Raw genomic sequence first — 9,489 nt, forward strand, 5'->3', positions numbered from 1 at the left:
ATAATTATTTTTACAATTACTTGATTTCAGTTTTGTTGTCTAGCTGATGGGACTCATCAGTTAAGACAGGCTTGCTCTGATGATGCTGGCAGGGTCACAACACTGAGGATGACAGCTTATTTTCTCATGACTTCTTATCATACAGAGGATTGTCTTACTGATAGACATTAATATGACAATGCTGCAGCTGCCTCCATCAAATGTGCTCCCTGGAGTTTTAAAAACATCTGTTACTTTTCACCTTTCTGAAGTAATTGCAATTGTCTTCTACCTGCAGCCTCATCATTCTGCTGAGATATTTCTACACTATGTCCATTATAAAGGGGAAGGAACAATATATCATCAACAAGCAACAGCTACTCACTTTGTCTTTCTAAATTTCTTTATCACTACAGAACGCAATCATGTATTATACTGGCTATGCTTGTGTCCTAATCTGCATCCATTGTGTTCTTTCCATTATGTGCAGTGATGATACAGTTGTTGCACAGGTATTATTGCTAACATCCATGAAATATCACAAAGTCTGTCCTTTTTTCTTTTTTTTTTTTTTTTAATAGGACTTACAGATCTAGAAATTCCACCTTGATAATATTTTTTCTAATGTAAATTCATCTTTGGAGAGAATTTTTACTGCATTTTAACAAATTTTTTTCTCCCACATGCTGGTCAAAAATATAGTGTTACTATTCAACAGACTTTCATCATTCATTAGAAGATTGGTGTGGGACGGGAGGAGAGGGGAGGCAGCAGAGGAACCTCTATCTCATATGCTTCCCTTTAAATTTGCTGGAGCTATCCTCAGCATTTTGACCCTCCCTGCATCCTCTTAAAACCTGCTTCATGCAAGAAATCTGGCCACTGAAATGGAAGCAATCAAAAAAAGAAAATTCAGAACTTCACTCTCCTGTATGGTAGTAGGCATGATTCTTTAGATTTTATTATAAATTTCCACCATTTACTATGGGATTTCATATCATCCACTTCTGAAATTGGGCTGAGTTTTCTACTAGAAAAAGTCCACTCTTGAAATTTTAGGAATAGTATAATTTCCTCTCTCATACAGTGTTCCCTGACCTCTGTAAGTACACCCATTTCTTCAGTTGTGCTCATTAAATAGGCAATTAGTATCATGGATGTGTAAGAGTCTGAGGTGATTTCACAAAAAAAGTATAAAATATTTTATGTTTAGTTCAGCATGAACGAACTGTGAAATTGTATTTGAGTTAGACTGAAGAATTGCACTAAGATGGAGAATTAAATCAGTCTTTAACCAGTAATTTCAGGATGCTTACTTATTGAAAATTTGTACTTTGCTACCTTAAATTAAAGAATGCTTGAGGCTACATTAATTTCAGCAGCTTTTCAAAGACAGGTAAATAGTACCAATATTACTAAGAAAGAATAATCAGATATACTGCAAATTAGTTAAAATACTGGTACCAAATTTTCTTCAGAAGATGCAAGAATGAGGATGAATCTCACCTCCCCTCAATCATCCCAAAATGAGGTATCTAATCTATACCACACACCCAGGGAAAACCTTGGGGAGAAGAAAAATGGGAACCCCCAGACAACCCAGCCCCATCTTAACCACTTTTTACCTCTCTTCACCCAGGCTGTGACAAGCAGACAGCAAACACCATACAGCATTGCCTGTGCTTTGCATATAACCAAAATAAATGAAAAGTGCAAATGACACTGCAACAGCAAACATGTCAGATCTCCTGCAAACATGAGCTGAACTTGCTCACAGCAACAAAGAACAAGTTCCAGAGAGGACCTCAGTGTAACAGCCAGTGAAGGTTCAGTTTAATGAAAAGTTTCAGTACTTTTAACCACCAGCCTTGCTGTCACATCATGGGAAAAAAAAGCAGTATTTAACTTACAGGGCAAAGGAACGTGGCCTGTGGCCATGCAGGCAAAGCATTGGAGTGGTTTGGTCAGACACTATCTGATCTGCCATAAATCTTATCAATTTAAAGTAGCATTAGTGGTTTGGATTGGGATGAGGCATGCTAAAATTTGATTTCCTCTTTTATTAAACTAAGGCCTGAGTGACTGTCAGAAGTGTTACTCTTGTTCAGAAAATAAAAAATAGCTGAGCGTGGAGATACCACAAATCAATCTCTCATTGATTCACATGTAAATAAGTAAAGACTTTTAAATAGTTATATTTGTTGTTGATATCTTCTAAACATGCCAAAAAACCAAGCCAAAGAAACACAACTCACCTGTCACTATCTCATGAGCTCAAGCTTACAGGTGGGTTGGTTGTAGACACGAGACTGGTGCCTCCTGCACTGACAGAGCTCTTCTGGAGCCCCAGAGGAGTGCCAGCTCCTCAAGAAACACAAAGACAAGCAACAAAGGGGGGCTGTCTACCAGTTCAGTCTTGTAAAAACTAAGCAAAAGCCACAGTCAGAAATTTGAAATAGAAAGAACAAACTTCAAGCTGTGATATTTCTAAATGAAATATCTATTTTCTATTTCTAAATGAAATATTCTATTTTCTTCATTTATCTCTCAAAATGTTTTTTATAAAACAACAGTATTGGGATGTCAGTCCAGTCTTCAGAAAGTTTAGAACAAAAGAAGAGGGGGAAAAGAGGAAAAGAGGGTATTTCAAGTACTCACTGTTTCACATGTCTGGCTTTTCCCAGGTAAACGTTATTTACACTTGAATACAGTATGTTTTATTGTAAATCTATTCTATGAATCTATTTGAATTACTGATGATATTTAGTGATGTCTTTGTTAATGTGGTTTTGTTTCAAAAACAACAGAAATGTTTCGTTTTGAAAGAGGAAGTTTTCTCATGTTGCCCTGGAGAATGTATGCAAGTTCAGGCTCAAAATATTATACTTATAAAGGGTTTTCTTGTCAATATAGAATAAAGAGAGCTTATTCAAGTTCAAAAAGAAAAGCTGTGAGAAGGCATAATCACTTCAACTCAGAGCCTGGATTGCAGGTGTTGAAATGGGTGTGGATGGAGCAGGACAGGCAGAGAGTAAGAACAGTGTAAAATGATAGGGGAGCTAAGGACACTGTCTGGTTTCATGGAGAGCAGCTTGATCTGCTGGTGACAGCATGGCTTTTTGGTTTCCAGCTCTTTTCCATGCTTCCAAGCTTCACTCACCTGACATCTGCTGGAAACAATTCTGGAAGAAGGCCCAGCTGCTTCTTTGAGGTGTCAGTGCTGGGGAATAAGGCATGGAAATAACAGTAGATATTCCCAGGCCTCAGGCATGCCAGGGAGACAAAAGCTCCCAAGGAGCTCCCTCCTCCATCACAAGGCCTCAGTCAAAGAGGCTGAGGGGATGTAAGAAGCTGGGCATAAGATGCACCAAAAAGAGGGCACAGGGTACCAGGGAATTTGGAGTGTCAAAGAGGAAAACCATCACAACATAGTCAATGAGAATCAGCAGCAGAGAAGAAAAGAAAAAGAAAAAAGATCTCTGAGAGTCGGGCAGTTCTTTTTCTGTTTGCCAAATTAATTTTGCAATTAAGTCCTTAAGTGCTTTATTAGTTGTTCTTTTTCCCATTAAGCAGTTTTAGCAGCCATGGGCATGCCATATAAACACAGTCAGGGAAAGCAGACAGCATAGTTATGAACAGGAGGTTCAGTGTCTGTAAGGCACTCTGTCACAATCAATTTTGTTATGCAAAACCCCTTGATAACTGGTTTCCCATTTCCCCAGCACAAACCTACTTTTTGAATAGACAGAAGGCAAAACTTGCTGTTCACAGCAGCAAGGTAAGCTTAAAGCTTAGCAAGATTTAAACTCCTGATCAGGCTCAGCTCACTTTCAAAGCTATCTGAAATGACTCGTACCTTCTCATAGAAAAAACAACTATCCCCTGGCCCATGCAAAAAATAAAATTTTTTTCCAGGATGTTATGCAAACTCATACATTTATACAGGTGAATAATTCAGGGCAAAACTGCCTGTAACTAACTGTACATGTTATAGCCCAAAGTTTGTATCTTCATGCAAATTTATTTGAGCCGCTTCTCCTTTTTGTTAATTTGTACAGCCTTTGCCTTGTATGCTCCCATTTTTATGCTCCCAGTTTTTATGAAATCTCTTCAAAATGCTAGCTCTATACTTCTATCAGCACTGCAGTCCTTCTGAAATAAGTATGGCCACATTGAGTTGACAAAAGTCCATCTACTTCAAATTCCCTTCTCTGGCAGAGGCAAATAACAGATGCACAGAAAACAGGTTAAAGAACAAGTACATCTGCTGACTGTTCTCAGGATATCTTCCCCCGTTCCAGGAATCATCAGTTCAGGAACTTCTTCAACCAGGAATGTCATCTGTCATGGTTAGGTTATTGGGTTTAACAGGTCCCAGAAGGACCTGTTTAAGGTGCTTAACCTGAGAATTCACTCTTATCATTCAAATGGCTCAACTCAATACCTCCCCTTTATGGGCTCCAAATTCCAAAGCAGTGGAGTTGTTTTATTATTTGCTTTCCTTGTAGGAGCAATAAATAGCATTCAAAAGTATTGTAGAAGAAATTATTTTATAATGATGCCTAAAGCTGGATTGAAGTGCTATATTATTTTCAGCAATATTGCCCCATCTTCCTGTATAAGAAATCTTGCAAGACACTTGTCTGAAAACAAGTGACAAATCTGCTTCAGGTTTTTTCATAATCTGAATGAACCCAGGAAATAACCCAGGAAATTTTCTGCTGCTGTTCTATGACATCTTAGAGACCACCAGGAGACCTACTGCTGCAACTATTATTAAAAAAAAAAAAAAAAAAAAAAAAAAAAAAAAAAAAAAAAAAAAGGCATGATTGGGATAAATACCCAGTGATGTTTATGTGCACAAATATACAACAGAATCAAACCAGGGAACGAATTATTCCACTTCAAGAAACAGGGCATATTGAACATCACTTTGCAGATCTTCCTGAACAGATCTGGGCAGATGTTTGGAAAACCTGGGTAAGGGTGTATTTGGGTATTTTTGGATGGATAGGAATAAGGACTGGTAACCATGTCCCCTGCTGCTTTGAATGTCAAGAATAGTTTTGATGGTCAATTGGTGGAGGAAAAATGCCATTACCACCTAAACCACAGCTAAGCAGACTGAAGTACTTCTTCCTCTGAAACCTTTCACAGGCTCATCCTTGAAAACATTTTCTTTTTCCCCTGAGAATCTAAAACTGAAAAAAGCACATGGAATTACTGTCTGGGGTAGACACAGTCTCACCCTATTTCAAACTCCTTCAGGTGATGAAGACTTTGTCACCGATCTCAAGAGTTCAGCTGGACTGCTCAGGCTCAAACCTGATGCACAATCCTCTGGGAGAACAGCAGCAAATCTCTCAGTGACTTTGCAGGATGAGAGCAGCTCATCATCTGTCACCACCTTCCTGATGATACTCAGCTTAAATACTTGTATCCTAAACACACTGCATTCTGCTCACTGGTCTTTGTGAAGTTCCTCAAAGAGCTGCTGCTTCTCAGGAGGGCAATGGTGGATGTCCTTATCTCCGAAAAGGGAACGCAGCCAACAGTCCCAACAACTTACTAGGAATGAAAAGCACTTTCATTTAACAAACGGAGAAAGAACTTTGCTCTAGCAAGATTTTAAGAGCAGATGAAATTTAACAGCCTCCTGCAACAGAGCAGCATGTGACTCAGAGGCAGGCAGTCCAGCTCTGCCTCGCTGCCTACTTTCAGTTCCCCGTTAAGGAGCTGTTTACATTAAACAGACGAAAATTGAAAGAAGGAAAGAAACCTGCTGTTTCACATTAAAAGACGCTGTTAGGCAGAAGCATGCCTCTGTCCGCTTCTGCCAAGGGTGAGGTGAGCCGCAGCCCGAGGCGAGGAGCGCTTTGCTGAGTCACGGCGGCCGCGAATATCTGCAGCGCGCCGCTGCTGCTGCTGCTGATCGTGGCCTGCCAAGGCACCGCTGCTGCCCAGGCAGGGACAGGGAGGGGCAGCAGCACAGCACTACCGGCGCCACCAGTTATCTCCCAAAGCACGTCTGAGGTGCTGGACTGGAGCTGGGAAATGGCTCACTAGAAATTCCGTATGAAGCAACGCGGCCCGACGAAAACAACTTACATCAGCTATCTACAGTGAAGAGCGATCACATGCCCAGTACATAAATGCGATTGAAAGCAAAACAGGAAGGAAAACAAAAGACCAAGTCACCTCAAACAGAACCAAGAAGCTGCACTAAATTTCAAATCCTCAAGTAGTCTGAAAACAAGTCACGGCAGATCTAGTAACCCTTGTAGCTTTGTTTAGGACTGGGCAAAGCCACAGCAGGCTCTCTGCACAAGCTACACCTGAACACAGCCCAAAGGGAGCCGCTAAATTCTTTGCCACTGAGTCATCTAAACAGAAAAGCCACCAGTGTGAAGGCCTTTCAATGGAGATAACTAAATCTGACATATGAAATAACCAGGGATGAACAAGGAGGACTTGCAAATACACAAGTACGAGAGGTAGGTAACTGAAAAGCAAAACTACTAAATAAACCACACTATTTAGAAATGGTTGCTGTTATGTGGTGTGTGAGACAAGATGCCAGCAAGAACCCCAGTTCTGTTAAGATTTTCTTATTCAGAAAAAATAAATATATCCTGATGCCTTAGATATGCTTGAGGATTCAAACAAGCACAAATTTTCAACACAACACTTCAGAAGAGTAAAAAGTGCCATATGGCATGAAGACTAATGTTAACAGTAGTGCTGGTGCTGTGACTGAGGTGTTCAGAGCACCCCATTTTCAGGAACACAAAGTCAGTGGGATGTTGTTGCCCACACCGTTACAGTTACATCTAAACTTAGGTATGCCTCTGCAGAATTACATTACTTACTCTCTTTTTCCTCCTTCAATATTTGGAGAACTTCGTTCATACATCTTTGTTTGCCCTGCTCATGGGCATGACACAGGTTATGAAAGATTTCTGCAGAACTGCTTTTCGTATAAAACTATCTGCCAAAAATGTGCTTCTCTTCCCTTTTTATGTTCCTTTTTAAAAATTTGTGTTAACCACTGTTCTCAAGACAGCCTTGAAAACATGAGTTGAACATTAGTACAAACAGTACAGTAATGTTACTCTGTAATCCATAAATTACATGCAGAGGGCTAAGGTTCTCAGTAGATGGTTAGCACTGTAAATTAAAGCCAACTCAATTTTAAAAAGTACTTAGCTTCTCAGAAGGAATTAAAATTACCTTTTACATGTCAATATTATTTAGTAAAGCACTACTAAATGTTTTCAGCAAAATATTTCAGCAAAGCGTTTTTCCAAAATATCTTCATCAAAAGAATGTTCAATTCTTCACACATTGAGGATGTCATAAAATGCAAACCAGTGCAAACTGCAGAGCTGCAGCCACCACATTCCTGTGATCTTTGTGAAGTCTGTTCATGGGCATGCCACTCAAATTTGGGCCAGTGTGAATACTGGTGGCAGGGGACAGTGGAAGGTAGCTTGCCATGTATTGTGTTATTTGGAAATGCTCAACTTCAAAGAATAAGCATCACCCAGTTAAGTATGATCTTAAAAGCCCAATCATATCTATTGCTTTTAGTTCTCCTTGCAGTGAGGGAGACTGGAAACAAATGAGGGCCAAGTCTCTCCCAGTGCACCTGCCTGAGGGGAATATGTTGTGTCAGCACTGGGAGATATTCACGAACAGCTGTTTCTTCGAGCTGTTGCACAAAGATAAAAAGGCACTTCCAGGTGAGCAGCTCAGGCTGCAGCTTTGCCTTCAGCACTGGTGAGATCACAGCTTTGCTGGAGCCACTTGGCTCTGTAAACTCAAGCCCTAACTTAAACACAGTTACTAGGAAGGAGAGAAGCAGAGGACCTCTCCAGAACACAGATGGACAGCTCCACTCTTTGGCTCTGGGAAGGCTGTTCTGAAGGAGCTGTGCATTAAAACAAGTTGGGTCAGCAACCTGGACTGCACCCAGACACTTGTGTTCCTTTGTAAGTGACAGGCTCTTCAACACAGCTAGATCTGGCAAGAAACTTAATGGCCTCTGGACAATGTCCCTCTGTGGAACAAAAGGAAGTTCCAACAGGCTTAAAATCCCTTCTTCACCCTGCTCAAATAAATGTTAACAGCTGAACAAGTGACCTGAACAGCCCCTCTCACCTAACAGCCTCGCATGATTGTTTTGGCTTTACCTTGTGACAAACAACATTCTGTCACAGGATGAGTCAGACTTTGGACTTGGCCAGGCTGAGGAGCAGGACACCATTCTCTACAAGCTGATGTCATGCCAGAGTAGCATTTTTTTTGAATCAGCCTGCCTGTGTGCCTCTGTGAGCAAGCCTATATGCTAGACCAAAGAAGCTCCAGTAAATGATCAAGGCCACTGAGCTGGTACGCTGAGTTGATCCTGTGCTAAGAGACACTTGACAAACCAGTGTTGTCCCTAAATTTGGGACTGAATGACATGTCACATGGCAGTGAACAAGTTAAAGCATTGCTCAAGATCATATGACCCATGTTATGGACAATCTGTCTTCAAATCACTTTATCAAGGAACTCAATTTTCATGAAGTTTCTAAACTGCTCTTCTTATTTTAATAGAGCAAATACATCAGGGAAACTTTGAAGTTCTGGTGTGCTTTTAGCAAAAGGGACTTTTTTGCAGTACTTGTGATGGAGAACCAGTATTTAAGACTGAAAGGTGGTCCTTCAGGATGCCCTGGCTATGTCACCTCTCCTTGGTACTCCACACCTGTGACAAGGGCAGAGCCATTACCCGGTGCTGTCCTGGGAGGACAGTGCAGAGCTGTGTGCTCGCCGTGCTGTGGATGCCGTGGACAGCAGGGCGGGCAGAGGCCGTATCTGAACCGCACAACTGCGGGTCTGCCCCAGCACAGCCTTTCATGTGGAAATGCAGCAGGTGCCCCAGCAGGTGCTCACAGCGACAGAAGCTGTTCACAGCGTTTCCCCCGACACCCGGCACCAGCTATGCCAGACCCAGAGAGCGAGATCTATCTCTTCCTGGCACTGCTGGGTTAATGGTTAGACTTCATGATATTAGAGATCTTATCCAACCTACACAGCTTTATGACTCTATTAATGAGAGACCCGCTGGTGGCTAACAAATGTTGCTTTTACACACGCTGACAAGCCGGGAGCCCACGGAAGGGGAGCGGCTGTAACAAAACCCCTAAGCTCTGTCAGCTGGGAGCGGAGCGCTCGGCAGCACGGGAGAGCAGCGCGCCGTGGGCTCCCCTTCGGCCAGGCACGGCCACCTGCGCAGGCTGAGCTCCGGGCCGGGCTGGCTGCGCTAAACGAGGCCGGCGATGCCGCTGACAGCGCAGATGCTCGTTGTGTAAGCAGCCCGAACACGCCGCGGGCCCGGGGCGCGCAGCTGACATGGCCACGGTGCTGACGTGCGCTGGCCTCCGGCAGCGGCGCCCCCGGCCTCGGCACAAGCAGCGCGGCGGTGGCAGCGGCGGGCGGGCACAGGGACCCCGCTCGGCCCCG

The sequence above is a fragment of the Melospiza georgiana genome, chromosome 2 (genome assembly GCF_028018845.1).
Source record: "Melospiza georgiana isolate bMelGeo1 chromosome 2, bMelGeo1.pri, whole genome shotgun sequence".
Lineage (NCBI taxonomy): Eukaryota > Metazoa > Chordata > Aves > Passeriformes > Passerellidae > Melospiza > Melospiza georgiana.